The following is a 20,175-nucleotide window of genomic DNA, read 5'->3' on the forward strand; positions in this document are numbered from 1 at the left end:
AGCTTCACAGTTGGTGTTGGTCCCTGTGGGAGAGCCCGTTGGCCTTCACCTCAAGGTGGGCACATACGGACAAACGTGCTCCCGGTCACACACCGAAACATACATAAGTGATTTAAGTGTTTGTAGAAGACAAATGGGGACATACACGCGGTAAACCTATATCTTAAAGGGCTGTAAAAGTCAATTTGTATTTCTTTAATTAATATTGAGTTTGTTTCAGTGGCTATGATCGATATTTCTATAATAACAATGTATCAAATGACAATGGAGAATAATGTAATAATGTGAAAGGGGTTGTTCGTAGAGATGAACCTACAAAGAATTATCCCCTTAATCTGCCGCTCCCCTCGGCTTTAGAGAGCTTTAGAGTTTCAGCTCATTGTTTAGCTGTCCAGCCGCAGCTTTACTGTTTTGATTTGGGCCAAAGCAGTCCATTCATTCCTACTGAAGATGTCTGGCTTTGAAAATGGGTCACAAATATATAGTTGTTTTTTTTTTTTTTTTTAAAGGTTAAGCAAGTTCCTAAGAAAGCTGAGAATTGTAGTTTTTGCAAATGTCCCTCAAACAAAGAAGACGCTGAATTTGTTGGGGACTATTTTCGGCTGTGAATCAATACACATTAAGTGCACTCCTGAGCATTTCCAGCAGCAGGACGGTAGGATTGACTCAAACTAAACTACAGCGTCCATGTTCATTGTAATGAAGGATCATGTCACCCAGTGCTAAGGTTTGACTTACTGCTATGTCTTTGATACTTTTTGGACAACAGTGTAGGAATAAGCTTTATTAGGCTTTGGCAACAGAGACAATACATGTTAGCTGGATACCTCCGTTGTTGTCTTTGGTCTTTTCATGGGATTTGTTGATGAGGAAAAACAGAGAATTATCAGTATTATGATTTCAATATTTTTATTAAGAGTATTTTCTAAAAGCCTCCTTTACTTCATTGATTGTATCTTGTGTGGACCCATGTTTGCAAATCGTCATGTGTATGGTGGCAACTTCAGGAGCAAAGATGAAGCTCATGCAGACTCATTGGGAGTTTATGTTTGGAAAACCAACGCCCTTCCTCTTTTGCAGTACGTGTACATGTTTGGTAAAAACACTGCTTGCAAGGCAACAGTTGCACCATATAAGGGGAAGCTGAAAAAAGACTCCTGGACGACGCAATTATCTTACTTTAATGAAAACTGCAAGACAACATCTGCAAGCCGAGTGCATAACCCACCACTGAGTGCATCTCTTTCCTTGCCAAGAGACCATTCGGCCCCTCACTGCTCCACGAGTGTACTCTATTAATAAATAGCTAAATATCACAGACACACCAAATATATAATTCACAAAACTCCCATCTCCCTCCAGTGATTAGCCTCCTCCACAATTTCCTCCTCTGCAAGTACTTAATATTTCCAAAATGCACAAATTGTTTTAAACAGCGCATCTCATCCTTAACATTTGGCTTTTTCAAATGTAAAACTTCCTACATATTATGATGATGATAGTCTTCATTCAATCATTTTAGCAAAAACTTTGATGAATAATTCAAGAGTGGAGATACATTTTTAATTAAATACCTCAGGGACATGACAAACCAACAATACCAAACAAAACACACAATAACCTCCCTGATAACCTCTGTTTTCATTGCACATTCTTTTGTTATTTTGTTAGGATTTTGTAATGTTTAGGTTTCAGCTGAAGAACCTAATGAACTCATGAACTGCTGCCCTTTACAAACAGTAAATATACAGACATAGCCTTTTGTGAAGAGAATAAGGGAACAAAAATGTATTCCCAAACTGGCAGAAAATGTTTTGGTTGTGCACCTAATATGTTTGGTACAAGAACCAGGAAATCGAATTTACATATTACCATGTGAATTTTAAATTGCCCTAAGCTGTTAAAATCTCCCCTGCTCTTTATGGTGTGTTAAGCAGAGCTTTGTTCCAGCTTTGATCCTTACTTTTTGTTTAGGGGTTTAGGCATTTGAGAGGATAGCTGTAAGCAAAATCATTAAAGATCCGATAGTGATACACAAGCTACCATGTGGATATTGATTAGAGAGATCTGACCCGTTAGCATAATGTTCTCTTCAGCCATTAAAAGAATACTTTTGACTTTTTTTTGGTTTTTTTGGTTTGTTGCCAAGAGGTAGATGAGAAATATGGTACCACTTTCATGTGCAGCCAGGAGTCAATCAGCTTAGCTTAGCATAAAGACTGTAAACAGAGGAAACATAGCTTTCTTGAAAGATTTTTTCATTTTTTTTTAAAGTTCCTACCAGCACAATTTCACAAATTAAGTTGATTTCTCCTTTATTTAATTTGCATAAAAATCAATCAAAGTGTAAAAATGGTTGCAAACTATTATCTTTGGACAGAGCTAGGCTAAAAATCTCCCACCTGTAACTTCATATTTAACATAGATATGAGAGTGGTGTTGTTATCTTCTCATCTAACTATTTTTGTCTGTCACTCTGATCCATGTCATCATAAAGATCAACATTCATGCAGGAAAAAAAAAAAAAACACATGGAGTGTGTGTATTAGAGACGCTAGTGAGCACAAGTTGACCTTGTAAAAGGGGGAAAAATGAAAAGCAAAGGCACATTTCTGGCAATGAGTGGATAAGTGAAAGGATAATATTAAACAGGGTGCAAGGAATAGAGAGTGGCCATTAGAAGCGCAGTGATGAGTGAAATGTGGGGACTACATTTCAGCTGTATGGAGCCTCTGAGGAAGGGGAGGAGTTCTGAGCGAGCTAAAAACACGCTGTCTTTGGCCTTCTCTTTTGTCATTTGCATTGACCCAGTGGCACTGACACCAGATCTGTATCACATTTAATGCAGCCGAGGCTGTGTTTTCTGTCCAGAGTGCACTGTGACTTGTGGAGGAATTTCCCACCACATCTAGTCTGACCGCGTACTTTCAATCTAGGCTACAGCTAAACGCTGGAGAGAAAAGAAACCAGGGGTCGAGCGACACTTCCAGTCCACTGGTAGATTTATTGAAGCTTTTACAAAACATACAATAAAACGAGCCGGTATAGAGAGCAACTGAGTTCAAACAGCCTGTGTTGATCTTTTATACGGCAATTACCCAGCCCATGTACATGACTTGACGACAGTCTCAGGGGCACTGGTCCTGCAACAACGCAACTTTAATCCTGATATCCCATTACCTTCCTCTTTCGCAGGTCACCTCTCCAGAATATAACCCTTTAATTATCTTTTTTGTTCCAAACTTGGCAACCGCTGTCACCAATGTGTCTGTTTTATGTTTTTATGCATCTTGTCACATACACATGGCTTGCTCAATATACTCACAAAGTTCATGTATCCTGCTTCTCATGAACCGAATAGCCTCCTTTTACTTTTCCAGCAGTTACCTTTATGCAACCCTTCCTCATACAACAGTGGGATTTCTCATCCCTGCCAATTCCCATTATAACTTCACCTTTAACAGAATCACATATGGACCACATGCCTAATTATGATGTTTTTAGTTATTAGCTGTGAGTGTGCTTGGTTTAGATCCCACAGACTACAAATAGATAAGAGTATACACCCACCAAAAGCACTCTTAGCGGCGTCCACAGATGGCGGAGAATAGTGGTTAAAACCTCCAGCACTGAAACTACAAAAGCCACTCCCGACCAAGGTCCGTACTCTTCCCTGTACTTGTTGTCATCCTGTACTTTTTCCTTATTTCTGTCTTAAATTGAACTGCATTATCCCTCATGAAAGAATAAAATCAGGCAATTTTACCTCATTCAGACCAGGGGAAGAACCTTTGGGAAGCATTTTATGTAACCAATTCAAACTTTTGACTCATGAGTTTATGCCCAAAAATGGCAATGAACTCTTAAACTAGTCTTAAATCTTTGAGACAAGGTCCATTTGTGTCTTAAGAATTTTGAAACAAATGGTAAATGGACTGCCATTATATAGTGCTTCTCTAGTCTGATTGACCACTCAAAGCGCTCTACACTACACGTCACATTCCCACACACACTCACACATACTAATGGCACAGCCATCAGTTGCAATTTGGGGTTCAGTATCTTGTATGAGGACACTTAGACATGCAGACTGGATGAGCCGCAGATCGCACCACTGACCCTCCGATTAGTGGACGACCAAAGTCCAAATCAAGCCTCGAGTCTTCATTATGCAAAGAATAAGTAGCTTTATGTTATTTGATTTGTTTGGGGGCATAACAGCAAGCTGTAAACACAACATTGAAATAGTTTTGTTACCTTTTAACAGTGTTATGGCAAATGTGCTAGCATAGAGTTGCCTTTTTATACATCCAACAGACACAGAGTGGTTATCATTAACGAGGAGACATGTTTCTGCTCCGCTATATTCACCAGCTAGTCACTAAGTTTGTCTGTCTACTACTTTTAGAGCTTTTTTTGCCAAAAGTAGCTGCTTCTTCCAGCTGGAAATAAGGTCAATTTAAGCAGTGAGAGTGAATCAAAACTGTAAAGTTTCACGTTAAAACCAAAACCATATGCTGCAAGACACACTTCATAGAGCTGAGGGGAGCTGCCGAGTCTGTGGGTTCATCAACATAAACAGCCCCTTTCACTTTACACATACTGTAGTAATTTTTTCCATTGCTGATATAATAAGATTCATTAGTGCAGCTCTAAGTACAAAATAAGTCTCAAATCCTCCTTCTTGTTACTTAATTCTGACCCAAGTCCCAGACTCGTCTACCAGTCTGGAGGATACTTGTGTACTAAACAGGAATATCATATTTAATATAATATGGATTGGGATACTCTGAAAGTATGACGTACGTACAGTTTGTCCTCCGCGACATGTGACATTGTTCTATCCAAGTGTACCTGTAAACACACATATCACGTATCCCTACTGCCTACTGTACACAACCTCTCCCGATAAAATGTTTTTGTACTAATTAACGATAATCATTGACAACACTGGCCAGCTCCCCTTCATGAATTCAGGCAGCTCGTCAATATCAACACCTCCTTTGCAGCCAAACCAAGACAGCTAGGGCAACTAATTAACTGATGTGATTGGACGCCGAGGAAGGTGATTTACAATGTGAGAAAGAAATGTGTAGCCTATACAACAGATACAAGAAAAGCTTAATTTTTGTAGCTGTAAGCTCATATTTCCTTTATAATTTACTCTTTTTTTTTCTTCCTCTCTGCCTGTCTCTCCCTTCCTCAATATGGTTTCTGAACTGTTGGATAATGTGAAAATTATTCATGAAAACCAAGTCAGCAGCATCTCTATTGTCTGCACGCATATAATGCACAGCCACCCCAAACTTTCCTGCAACTGCAGCTCTGGACTCTCAGTCCTCTCCTCACAGAAGCAGAATACAATACAGAAGATAGTAGTGAACAATACCAGTGAATATTATTGTTTTCCAGAGCACAGACACTTTCAGAAACAGTTTAGACACATTCCTGTCACCAGGGAAACCAGAAATTATGTGAATAACATCACCGAAATCCACTTCCTCAAATTAATAAAATGTATCAAGGCTTCTTACTCATTCCCAAAGGGACTCAGAACAACATCTGATGGAATAGTGGAATCTAAGAGTCTCAACTTGCGCATGTGTGTTTCGGCGCCTGGGAGCCAGTCGGTCAGCAGGGACATTCAGCCATCGTGACTAGTCTTTTTTGGCAGTTTGGCAAAAATGATTTTTTAAAAAGATGGACATAAATTAAATGACTGATTGCATTTAACTTGTGAAATGACAGTGTGCAGTTCTTGTTAGCGATCCTGTCTGGTAACTGAGGTTGGTCTGGCCCCTACATTAATATTCCTAACAGCCAGTCTGCTGAACATGCTTTGAAAAATGAGCTGATCCATATTAATTAATTAATGTTAATTTAATTATAACATTTTGTCAGTAATATATAATTAAGTAAATACATTAGTTTATAATTTTACTTTAACGGCAGGCTTGGTGGTGTATTGGTCTTGTATTGTATTGGCACTCAAGTTCGTACTACATAAAGGATAAATACAGTTTATTTAAACTTGGATCTTATTTTTGTTGTTTTGTCCATTTCCTTTAGCAACAGTTACTTTGTATTCATCAAGAGATCTCAGAATATTGTAATATCAGTAAAAGAAAAACCAAAAAAAACAGGAGGACACAGTTTTCCTGTGTAATGAGGCATTACAGACATTTCGGGTGTGCCCACTTTTGGTTTTCTCTCCAAATAAATTGGTGTAGATAATCTGACTCTCGCCCTCGTCAGACTTTGTTGTAGCAATGTCCCGGCATTTCCAGATCTCAGCAACTGCGTTGATGAGTACAATGATATCGCTAATAGAGATGAGGGGCAATAGAAATTAATATAAGACCAAGTTGGAATGTTTCGGAATTATGCCTGAAGAACAATTTTGAGATACCAAAATTTAGTCTGACTGCTACTCCATTACATTTTAGAGTGTGTTCTTTTCCACTATGTTTATCAGGGGCATGAAGTTAAAAGTTATCTAACATAATAACTTTAAATGCAAAAGATATACCTCCATAAATATGCTGAATTTCTATGCTATAGATTAAACTACTATGTAAGTAATTGGATGTGGCATGACTTGACCATCTACAACATCAAAATGCTGTATACACATTAGTGCAGCAAACAAAAGGGTTTATTCTTCGGAATGAATACTTTTACTTTTGAAATTTTTAAGCTTCTGTACTCAGTATTTTTATATTAATACCTATCACTGAACTCTGCAGTTCCCCTCCAGTTCCCCTCAGCTCTACGGAGCATTTCATCATCTCTTTACTAATTGTTTTGGTTTCACCGATTGCAGCTTTACTGTTTTGATCCACGCTCAACGCTCTCATCAGCATTGTTTCCAGCAGCAGCAGGCAGCTGTTTTCGGCGAAAAAGCTCTTGATAAACCAACTGTGCACTGCCCACTCAGCACCAAACAGCAGACAGACAAAGTTAGGGAGTAGCTGGTGAACATAGTGGAGCGTTTGGCTTATTGCGGGACAGATATTTCTCTCAGGACTTAGTGGAGAGCAAAACAGGGCTAAAAATGTGAATTCAGGTGGCTATAAACATGACTCCAAATAAATGATAATCTTGCTCTATAGCTTCTCGATATGTAAACAAGCAACTGCTTTCTAACAATTTTGCCAGGTCAAATTAAAAGGAGGTGATAATAAATCAGTCCACTCTTGTTACCATGTACTGTGTCTGTGTATATCACTGGTATTGAAAGAGAGAGAAAAAGTGGGAAGGAAATATGCTCTGTGTCTCTCTCGCCCGCTTTCTCTCTCTCTCTCGCTCTTTTGTTTTATAACCATCTAACCCAATCTGATAGCAACTAATGAGTGTGATTACTTTAGAAGCTGCTAATAGCTGTAGCTAATCCCCGCTCTGCTCCCATTCATTTCATCTCACTCCACTCCTCCTGCATCACTCCACACATCTCTCAGCTTTTTGACTCTGCATGCCATTATTATTAAATGTGTGACCCCTGAATCCCCACCCCTCTCTCATCACATATTTTCCAGCACTAATGACAGTTTGCGATGCCGTAAATGTTCTTCTTGTAGCAGAAATTAGTTGCGACGTGTGTGTTGTTACAGGAAGTGTTAATATTGCGCTGGAAGTACTGCACATGAACCACACCTGAGTGGGAATGAGACTGGCTGACCTGTAAATGACTTGTAGTTTGTCTTTTGAACATTTTCACTTTTCGTCGAACTTGAGGAGAAGTCTGTCTTTCTTTCTATGACAGGCATTCACTTCCTCTCTCTTTTGATGACTGCAAACAAGCAAAATGGCTTCGGGACTGAGAGTTCAAATCATATTACCCACATTTCTTTGGGACAGGTTTTAGATGAGGTTTTCAAAATGAAGGGTTAGAAAATGGTGCTGACTAAAAGTCCCCGGAGCAGCTAACATAAATTCATTTCTGAGATGATTGTACACTAAAAATGTAAATATTCTGCCTGTGAAAGATCAACTGATCTCAAGGTTTGCGGTATTCTCATTAATTTAGATCAGTAGAGGAGCTCCATCTGTGTATACTGATACCGATATTTATTTTTGAAATATAGTCAATATTATTTTGTGTTAATTAAAATCTAGGAAATGCCACAAGCTCTCATGTTGGAACATACTTGAAGCTAATAAGTTTATGAGCTGATGTGCATGAGAGTAATGCATCAAATAACCCTATAGCAAACCAATGGTTGTCCTGGAGTGTGGTGTTAGGTGAGATATTTGTTGGTGCATGAATGAATGTGATAAGGGTGTGAGAGAGGGATTTCAGAGCAATACTTCAAAGAGGAAAAGCATGGAGAGTCACATCGAGAAACCTTCTCTCAAGGTTATCACTCTTGCCACACTGTCTTCCCTTTCTCTCTGTGCATGTTGAGCGGTGATAAGGTTAATTAAAGCCACATAACAAGCAATTGATACATGTACACACAACTCAGCTGATGAATGTAAAACACAAACTGAACCTACACTTATTGTGCTGGTTGAACCTGCTGAAAGAAGGAAATGCATAAGACCCAAAGTAAATCACAAGACTAGGTCAAAACCTAGTAAATGGCTGGAATGCCCTTCATCTGTTTAATTCTCTACTTCTCTCTGTGCTCACATATACAGTATTTTAATGCAGCCGAATTCCCAATAAAGCTTTTCTCAGTTATGTATTTTTGTCTCTGTTGTCAGACGACAGAACAAGTATGAAAATAGTGACTGAAACTCGGCCCATTAAGACTAAATGTTAACCGGCAGCCACCTCTAAGGCATTTCCAAGCTGCTGCTCTGCACTGCTAAAATCATGATTTTATAACTGCAATGTCATCTAACCGTTATAAGCTCATTCGCATCTGCATCAGCTGCCGTGGAGTCAATTTAAACGAGACGCATAGAGAGGTGTGCCTGCGGGGGGAAAGTCCGACCTCACGCTCACGGGACAATACTGGCAACTCTCTTCTACGGACAAGTTGCTAAGGTTTGTCCAAAAGGTTAGATGAGATTTGTGACTAGGTGCTTTTTGGAAGAAAAGTCACTGAAAGATCGTGAAAAGTCTGTAAATCTAGCGACAAATGCACTAAGTTGTCAGCACTGCCTGTGAGCGCCCCCTGATGACGCAACAGAAACTGTTTGCGCCAATTCACTTTGACAGAGCAATGACCAATGGCCAGGACTCAGTCACGTGGCACTCAGCTGACCAGTGGTGTAACTTTATCAGTCAGTCAGTCAGTCACAGACATTCGTGTTTATAGGGGTGGCCCCGCTGTTGCAGTCCAGCCAAAAATCATATAGAGAACAGTTGCAGCTCCCACTGACAGATGAGTAAAAGGTCTGAAAGAGACAATCAGATGCAGTATCCATTTTTATTCTACATCTGACCTATAAAATGACTCATGCACAAATGCAAAAGAACACTGATTTGAGTCATTACTGCAAAAAATTCATTAGGAAGACTCCCACTTGCAGGAAGCGAAGCAAATAAATCACATGCGTTTAAACATCCAGGTGTGTTAGTACTTTGTTTTTGCAAGTGTATATATGATCAAAGATATACACGAATTGTAAATGCATACAAGAGGGGTGTTTAGGTGCAGATCGTGGATCAGGAGCTGCATGTGTTTTACTGATTGTTTTGATATATTTTCCTTTCTGGTTTTGTCTAATAAATATATTTTTCCCTTCAGCCTCAGTTGTTTGTTTTAGACACACACACATACAAACACTTTAAACCTTCCTACTCCCCTAATTCTCTCACTCCCCCTTCTCTGATTTGCAGCAGTATTATTATAATATTTCTGTTCCTCATAAATCACTGTGACAGAGAAGGGCCACATTACACCTCAGTATAGGAACTCCCCACTTTCTTTCGTCTTCCTTACCTTTTTATCACATCCTGTCTTATTTGCACTCTCTTTTCTTTCTCTGTGCCTCCCTCGGGGATCGACACATGGCTCCTCATCAGTGCAGCAGCAGCAGCCTTGTCCCCTGGGTGTGTTTTTTAACTCTTCCTAATTGGCATGTGCTTCGTGACACAACGGTAGGCCTGCGTGTGCTTTCACAGCAACAAAAGACCTTTAGCAAATCTAACTAGCACAGTCTATATGTGACACATATCTAAAACTCGTGGCATATCCTTAAAGATAAAAAATAGGATAAGAAAACAGTCACAGGGATGCTGAGACGAGATAGAGCCACTGAAAGCACAGTCTCATTTGGGAGCTGCCTCGCCTTGACGCAGGTCCAGAGACCACACCTATTAAACAGTTGGTGTTATCCCTGCCTAACTACCATGTCCCAGCTGGGCTCTTTGATAACATGTAGATGCTCACAAGACACTTTCTACCTGCAGGATACAGCCGGCTGGTCAGTCATGTCTCTCTACGTCTATGCATTTCACTCCAGCAAAAATATCAGCTTGCAAAGACTTGAAATTTGGTTTATACAGCAGTCGATCTGTCATTTTTGGCAAAGCTCCATTAATTACATTTTTGCCACTTGGGTGCAGAAGAACTCCAAAAGCTGACTGGCACACAGCTTTAATATATTATTACTTATAAAGTGGTTATGGGTAATGCACCTTAAGCAGACATGAAGTAACATTATCCCATTTTGGTGTTGTTTCTGGCTACCTGACAAATGTTCATTCTTCTTTTAGCTCCAGTTTGGTTCCCACCAAGTCAAATATTTGTTAAAAGTTTGTATGACTTTATTAACCAGACAGTTACTAACTTTTTTTGTTTGCCACTCAGCACTTGTGGAAGATAGGTTGATGAGAGCTGGGGGCTGAACCATGCAGTAAATGTGCCGTAAAAACAAAACTGTGTCTAAGAGGCTATTTCAAGCATGATTCAAGTCTCTGCAAGTTGATTAACATACAATAGCAGAATGAACAGATGTCAGTGGCTGTCCAGAAGGTAGAATCAGTACCAAAAAAGGTGCTGGTCATGGCAATGACTTAGCACCAATAATTTTATTATATAACCAACTTTTCAACAATACTTGGCCTTTTCTCTGTTTGCTGGTGCCAGACGGGATGGTTTGAGCATTTCTGAAACTGCTGATCTACTGGGATTTTCAAACACAACAGTCTCTAGAGTTTACTCAGAATGGTGCCAAAAACGACCAAAAAAAAAAAGCATCCAGTGAGCAGCAGTTCTGTGAACCAAAACATTTTCTTGGTGAGAGAGGTCAGAGGAAAAATGGCCAGACTGGTTGGAGCTCACAGAAATGCTACGGTAACTCAGATAACCACTCTTTACAATAGTGGTGAGCAGAAAAGCATTTAAGAAAGCACAATATGTCGAACCTTGAGGCATATGAGCTACAACAGTATAAGACTACGTCGGGTTCCACTACTGTCAGCCAAGGACAGAGCTCTGAGACAGCAGGCACAGGTTCACCAACGGAGCAGTTGAAGACTGAAAACAATGTAGGCTGGTCTGAGGAATCTCAACGTCAGTGAACTTCAGTGGCCTCCCCAGTTACAAGATCTGAATCCAACAGAACACCTTTTGGGATGTGGTAGAACAGGAAATTGGCAGCATGAGTGTGCAGCTGACATATCTGCAGAAATGATGTGATACTATCATGTCAACATGGACCAGAATCGCAAAGGAATGTTTCATCTTGTGGAATCAATGCCATAAAGAACTGAGGCTGTTTTGAGAGCAATGGGAGACCCTGCCCAGTATTAGTGTTAATTTAATATGGGGGGGTGGAGCTTCTGAAGGAACACAGAAGGGGGGGGCCTTATTTGTTTGGCTGTTGAGTTCAAATATCAACAATCTTTCTCCAGAATCACTTACTCCTCCTTTAATAGGCTATAACATGCAAAACCACAGGCACGGTCCTTCATTGTTACATTTTTAGAAATTCTGAACATCTATGGGTGGAATTTAAGACGACTATGTCTTTTTTTTTTTTTGGCCTTCTTCCGTTTTTAATTGAGAACTGTTGAAGGTAAAACTCTGTGGGGAGTTAAAGAGCTCTGATAGGGCTCTAAGAAAATGCGAGAAAGTGGGGTATTTAACTTTTTGGGTGCCTCTTCCTAGGAGCCCCAATTAAGTTTTCCATTTGCTCAAGGCAACTGAAATACCAGAAGACCTTTAAGCAGATTTTAGACAGGGACGTCTCTCTCCATTGTCTCCCTGAGACCACTGATACAGTACCTCTCCCTCCATCTCTTCACTCTTCATCTTCAGGGTCCACTGTGTCTACCCGTCTCCCTCCCTCTGGACACTTACTCTGCCGCAAGCTCCTCTGTTGTAAACTGGTGAAACCTCTCTACACAACCCAAATGCCCTAATATATTATTTTGCACAAGTTCAGTTTCATTTGTCTCTCCGGGTGTCGGGCTTTTGTCCAAACAAAACACTGTCTTCGAGCTCAGCAACCCTATCCTCGAGACCTGGCTTTATGCTGACAGAGGGATGGGACTGAGTTAATGTTTTATAACTTATGCAGTGGTTGAGCAGCATGCGAAGCAGATGATGGTGTGAGGGTAAGAGAGTGGGATTTCCCATGTTCAATATTTGATTCCCATGTGTCTGATCATAAAATTTAATTTCTGGTGGCGACATGGTTTATCCCCCCTTCTAGACTTTTATCAATCTGACATGTTTGATCTATTTTTTAAATGAACGCCTGCAGCCAAAATCATCATGACCACTTGCAATCTACTGAAGTTCTGCTAGCTCTGCAGCAGCAAATGGACTGTGAATTTGAACAGTGATGCATCAGTGCGTCATTTTGAATAAGACAGCAGAGAGTAGTGTTGGACAGCGGAAAAAGACCTTTTCTGCCAATACAGAGATTTGCTCCTTCCTACATATGAGAAAGAATAATATAAGGCTAAAGTATGTTTTTTCTCTTTTCTGATTAGCTTAAAGGATAAGTTCACATTTTTATACTCACATGCCCATGTGTGCTTTGAAACTGTTCTGTTCTTTCCATTTTTCTTCTCTGTAAATTCCCCATACTGGCTGTCATGAGAAACCTTTTTTAACGTGATTCCAGTGTAAAAGAGGATAAAAGACAAAATCCACAGCCAACATACTGTGTGAAAATGTATTATAAAGTACAGCAACAATGGAAGAACTATTTTAGATGCTTTACTGAGGTATCAATACCACAGTGTTGAAATACTATAACAGTACAAGTAAAAGTCTTGCATTCATAATATGACTCTATATAAGGTCAAAAAGGTCGGCAGAGTAGCAAATAATAGCCCATACATGTCCCGATATCTGTGTCCATAGCTGCTGTGAACGAAATGTCCATATAGACTGGAGTTGTCCATACATTGTCACAATCCAAGGATATACGTTGAGCACGATTATAAAAAAATAGTTCAAATAGACTGTACATTAAGCCACACTCAGGAAGGGTACTTAAATCAACATACACTGCTTAGTTAGGAGAGTCAATTTGCTTACTGATAATCAGTAAAGGGACCCCGAATCTTAACATATTTACACTATGAGTCACATGTGGAGTGCAAAGTATAGTTTTAGGACATACTTAAGCTTTAACTTGACAAGCTTCTTCCCTGCTGCTAGAATATATGCCTGAATGAAGTGATATGCGCCTTGTTCCTAAGAGCCACAAGCCTACGAGTCACTTTGTGCGGTATGTTCCCAAACATTATCATCTGAAATCACAAGGAGTCCCTCCTGTATGAGTCAGGCAGAATCATGCTCAGTGCTTAAAATAAATACTAGTAGCGCTTAGATTTCAAGGCTGGTAATAATACAACAGTCAGTGAGTCAGATGTGAGCCTGCTCATTCAGAGCACAATGAAAGCATCATCTAAGAGAAAGGACAAGAGGCTTTGTTACATATTGCACTTTGACTCAATGGAGCTGAAAGCAACATCAAATGGTTAAAGAAATATTAGAGAGATTTCATTGGAAGAGACTACAGATAGGCTCCAGTCCGTCCCTCTGTCATCCACAATATCTCGCTTTTATTTTTAATGAAACTTTAGGGAAAGATGTACCTCCCCTGCTTCACTCTTGAATTTATAGGGTTAGGGGTAGGGAATCAGTTCATCAGGTAAGCCTTATAGGCCCCAACCAGTAGTCTTCTTCCTCGTCAATACCCTGAACATCTTCATAAGGCGGGTCCTTTTCTCTCTCACCCCCGTCTCTCCTTTTCTGTCCACTGATGCTGATCCGATCTGGCTGTGCACCGGTGTTCACAAATCGGAAAAGCGCGTTTTTTGTACATCATCCACACCGTCAGGTCAGACACTTGGCAAAGTCGAGTGCGACTGCAGCTGCAGAACCTGAGGCCTCTCCTGCTTCAACGGCAAGTCGGCCACAAGTTTCCCCAGATGTTTGTAGAACACATGGTCGCCATTCATGATCATTCCCACACAGGAGCGGAAGGCACACACAGTTAGTGCTCATGTGTCAGGTCTAGTGGCAAGTGACGAAGGATTGTGTCCATTCAATGTGTCCCTTGCTCATGGCTGTGCTGAGTAGGGGCGGGGAAGCTCAAGGTGCGGCGCACAATTTCTTAACACACATCCTCTGTGACTGCTGCTGCCCTAGTTTCATGTGATGGACCTTTTTGCACTGATTTGCCTAAGTGGGGCATGGCAGTAACTGTTTACTTGCATTTTGCCAAAGCAACAGTCGGATCAGCCTAATGGGAAAAGCACAGCAATCAGTCTGATAATCGTATGTGTCACGCATGATATCCCACACACCAGCATTTTTAACAAAAGTTGTTTTCATGTATCAAATTGTGTGAATTAAAACACATGGATCAAAACATGTTCCATTTTAAAATAATGTGGAGAAATAAGGTGTCTGTAGCCAATACCCCACAGATGAAACGTACAAAATGCTTCAGGAGATGAGGTGATGGACAGATTTATATACAGTGATTATTTACATTGTTTACCAAAAGAATGATAATGGTGTCCCACACTGAGTAACTCTGACACTGTCGGTTACAAGTATTGACATGTCTCCAACTTCTGCTGCCTCACCTGCCACCTTAGTGCCGCCCCACGATAACATATGTCAGCCGCCGACAATACAACAACAGAACAGCCTTTTATCACACTTGCACTTTTTTATTTTTGCACTGCACTTGTCTTGATAAGAACCATAGTGGTGCGTCCCGGAGCAAGATGTATCACTTGAAGATAAACATTTTGAACAAGCATAAAGATGCTCCTTTGGATCACCTATCTGCTTTTCTATGAGGACATTCGCATTGTGTATGGCCTACATTGCCAGCTCCAGCGAGGATCTGGAGCAGATGGGACATTCGTCATACTCTTCTCTGTCCTCCTTTATGTGCACACAGTCCTCACAGTTTGCACACAGATTCACAGATTATTGATCTAATAATGAGGACAGCAGCACAGATCTTCCATCGTAGGACCGAACCTGCAGGCTGTTCTGACTTCTCTGAACAGGACTGCTTCCCCTATTTTGGGTCTCGGCTCTGGCTGCGAAGCTTAACCTGTGTCCTCATGATCAGTGCTTCACGAGGACTCACAGTAGGGTGGATCAGCTGTGTCTAATTCGAACTGTTTCATTTTGAATCACAGTGTTTTCTGAATTTCCTAATTACAGTATTATGCATGACTCCACTCTTGTTAATTATTCCGAGCAATTACGTGCTTTGGGTTTGTTTTCTTGTATACCCGTAATCACAGGTAGGTTTTCCAGCTTCCCTGGTAGTATTTTCCAGTCGAGGAAGTGTGAGGTCTGCTACAAACATTCCATCCTGAACCTATGGTGTACCACTGCCCCCCTGTGGACTGCAGTAGAACATGAAAGAAGACCTGACTTCACAGCCATAATTGGTGAATTCTTTAAATAAGACAGATTTGCCACAGTGTCGACCTTTCCCCATGGCCATTCTACAAACACTGAACAAATGACAAAGAGTGTGCATAGTAATCTCAACTTTTCACACAATCCCCCTTCTATTCATTTGCTTCTACCGGGAATTATTTTCCCATTTCGGTTCAGTTTGAATATATATGTAATTTTTGCTCCTTTCAAAGTATAGTGTTAAGACTGAATCACAGGCTTCTCCAGTCTGTTTGTTAGGATTGAGAAAAAATTAAAAGAAACACAATGATTTGTGCATTAAGTGTAGCACAATGTGACACTTGATTTTTTTTTTTTTTTTTACTCAGCCATTAATAAAAGAATATTTATTACAAAATGGTATCAAAACGGAATAAATCAAAATGGAAAAAAGCCGTGCAAAATAGTCATTTAGGCTCAGAAGTGTCCAAGAGTCAGTATTCATCTCACACGTTGACTCCTGGTTTCAGTTGTCCCAGTGATGCGGTATCTTGTTACACATTACGGCCTTATGTTATACTTGTTGACTAATTATGATATCTTCATTAAGCAATCCTGACAAAGGGATGTATATTATACAATACTATATTTAAGATATTTATCGGGATATTATTGGTTTGTGATTAAATGGTCATTTTGATATGCTATTTATTTGTTATATAGTATGATAGTATAGTATGATACTGCAGGTTAAGATCTAATGTTTTGTGATCCTCATGAGTATTCCGGATGCTAAGCTTAGAATAACAGGAAATGTCTTAGTGTGGAGCTGGGAGAGCCAGTAATACTATGTGTTGCAGCAGCCAATTCTGGAGGGAATTAGAAAATAAAAAATGAAACAGGGGGATCAGCTTTTTACACCAGCAAAACACTCTCTCTCTCTCTCTCCCTCCCTCTCTCTCTACCTCCCTGCGGAGGTCGACACGTGGTTCCTCACCGGTGCTGGAGAACATATCAACAGCAGCCTTGTCCCTTGTGTGCATGCGCGTGTGTGCGTGTTTTAAACCCTCCCTAATTACCATGTGCGTCATGACAGGCCAACGTGCGCCTTCTCTGCAACAAAAGACCTTTACCAAACCAAAACGACAGAGCCTGAATATAGGACCACTCCGAAAAACGAGAACCTCATCTTCAAAGAAAGCATCAACAATCTGTTGCTGACAGACACCGTGACAGGAGACAGAAGCAGTGAAAACACACTCTCTGAACCCCGGGGCTTGCCTTGAGGCAACACATACGAAACGGTCTCTGTCCTCCTTGCTCAACTCCCAGGTCCCAGCTGGGCAAACCCTGACCCAGAGCTCTTTCATAACACACAAATGCTCACAAGACATCTTAGTAAACATCCCAGTGGGTGTGCCCTGCATCCAAATTAACTATTTGTTTTATTTTGGTCAGTGAAAAGTAACAAAGACGAGTAAATAGAAAGGGACAGAGGTATACATTAAAAAACACATTGCGTGTAAATTGGATGTCCAGGGATTATAGGAAAAGATGGACAGTGCAAAAATGCATCCATGCAAGGAAAACCTGTTTAAACTTTTCATTTTTTAACTTTTCTTCCATCCTCCATTTTCCCCTTTGGACCATTACACTTTTATGGATGTCACTGCTTTGGGCCATCCTCAAACCCTTAGGAGGAATGGCTAAAGGCCAACCCCTGCATATCATTCCTAAGTGAGAATAAGGTGTTTGGGATACTGCCTTCACATGTTTGTCAAAATACAATGAATCTGGATCAAAGATGATGCCTGCATTTTTGCCAGAGTCCTTTGAGAGAGCTGTGCCGCAACTGAAGAGAGTCTGATAAGTGAGTTCCTCTGGCCTAGAATTAGCATTTCACTTTTATCTGTGTTGAAAATCAAGTTCTTCGTCTTTTTTTTTTTTTTTGTGTGCGTGTGTGTCTGTTGTTCCATAGAGATGAAAGATTTAAGTATTCAAAGATTTCATGATTTTTACAGAAGCTGCTTTGCGTCAGCTGACTCGTCTGAGATGTCACAGCAGGAGACATTCTCATCTGTGTGTTTAGGGGTCAGCCTCCCGCCAGCCAGCAATGAGTGCATCCTTCTGTCCCAGAGCTGCAACCACACACTGGATCCATAAGTAGAGCTTCAGTGAGGCAGTAGTAGTTGGAAGGAAGAATTTTGTTGTTTGCTTGCTTGCTTTTCCCAGTTCTCACAAAATTAAAGACAAGATCACTAGCGTGAACTAAGGGTTGGCTCCGATAATAAACTGTGAACTCTTAACCTGTGTCTTACTATAATTCCTTGGTTAATATATACAGGTTAGAAACAGCGTTACTCTGGCAAGCGCTGGGCTTTCTGTAGCCTGAAGTTAAGTTTAGCTCAAGGCTAGGAAATGTTCCTAAGGCCTCGTGATGTCTTTAGCTTAACTCTCACAAAGCCCACAGATTTGCACCTGTCTACAGCATTGCGCAAAGCTCTACCGTGCAATAGCCACACATATAATTTATCAAAATTCGAATGGGTTAACTTTCTGCCAGTCAACTGATCAATCAATCACTTTGCAGCATTTATCGACAAAACTAAGTCTGTATGTTAGAAATTAACATATAATGGACAAGCAAGATTACACAGTGTTTTTTCATGGGAGAACTCTACCCTGTCATCTTGTGGTTTAAATCTTCAAGCCTAATGATGTCAGCATGTCATTTGGCTGATGATGTAAATGGTTGCAGCATCATCAGCATGAGCCATATTTTAGTTTACAGGCTGTCAGTCAGAGTCACTAGTGAAGGACAGCAGAACAGGTAGGCAGCGATGTACGAGCAACAATTGTGATGTGGAGGACTGTCAAACTTCAGGCACTTTGAGCCGCTACAGTCGCTGCAATGTGATCTGATGAAAAAAGACTGATGATGTGAGCTGATAAAATATCACTGTAATAATGTATAATTTTCCTATATTTAAAGTGTGATTGAACTAGACATAAGATGTGTTTGTTCTTACTATATCAAGGTATAATCATCATGACTAGAGAGACAAAATGACAAATTCTTGTCTAGAACAACCTCTGTAGCCACAAAACACAGATTAAAAAAGCTTTTTTCCTCAGGCTATCAGGATGGTGAACTCTGTCCTCTCTCTCTCCTCTGTTTATCCGCGACCTTGTCTATCATATTGTCCCCTGCAAATCCTTTGCATTGACTTGCATTCTTGAACCTATGCACTTGAGTGTGTATAAAATTGTATTGTACAGACTGTCTTACAGTTGTAACATAGGTACATTTTACATTTTTATACACTGAAAGATTGCACAGTCCACTTACATATACATGCACACATTTCAATACCTATGAGACATACATTTCCAATTTGTTTCTTTGAATTTTATCCTTTATATTTATTTTCCTAATTCTTATATTACCCTTATTCCAATTATTCTTATTAATTGCACAGTAGTGTTTTAGAACAGCCTTAAGAGTATAGAACCACAAATATTGTTTGTGTATGTCACAAATAAAACCTTTGAATCCTCGAATTAAAGCAGGCCCTGAACACACTGGACAGAACTAACTAAAAATAACTGATAGCTAATATTAGAAAAACTGAAATAATACATCGGCTGTTTATATCTGCTAAAACTTACATTGTATAGACTGAATATTGAACTGTTAATTTCACTACATTTATCTGACACCGTTAGTTACTTTGCCAATTATAATAGTTAATACAAAACATAGTCGAGTAAGTAATTGTGACTTATCATTATAGATTAAGTAGCACATAAAGAGGTTACACTTACCAGTTGCAACATTAAAGTTATCCTTACAGGTTAATGCATCCATAGTTCCAATCCAAGGGTGATATATACAGTATAATGTATATAATAAGATTTTAGAGGGTTTAGTTTGTGGTGCTGTTGAGCTATATTGTAATGCCTTATACAGAGAGGTGTTTATGTTATTTAGCCTACCCTAATTGATATACAGGGGGTGGACAACCACCATAAAATTCAAATCAACACCCCCCTAAAGCAGTTTCAATACAAACTGAACATTAAAACCTTCATGAAGGAAGGATTTGCTGCAGGGCTGTTTTATTTGACTGCATTGGTTTTTGCTGGATGTACCTAATAAACTGACAACTGAATGTATGATTCGGAAATGGGCCTTCCTGCATCCTGAGTACCTTTACGTTTGGTACCTTGAGTACATTTTTGAAAAATTTTAATACAGGATTTTTATTTGTAACAGAGTATTTCTAAATAAACTGTGGTATCTTTGCTTTCACTTAAGTAAAAGATCTGAGTACTTCATCCACCACCGAATCACAATGGTATTAAGAAAAATGTTAGTCACGTTAAA

The sequence above is a fragment of the Xiphias gladius genome, chromosome 17 (genome assembly GCF_016859285.1).
Source record: "Xiphias gladius isolate SHS-SW01 ecotype Sanya breed wild chromosome 17, ASM1685928v1, whole genome shotgun sequence".
Classification (NCBI taxonomy): domain Eukaryota; kingdom Metazoa; phylum Chordata; class Actinopteri; order Istiophoriformes; family Xiphiidae; genus Xiphias; species Xiphias gladius.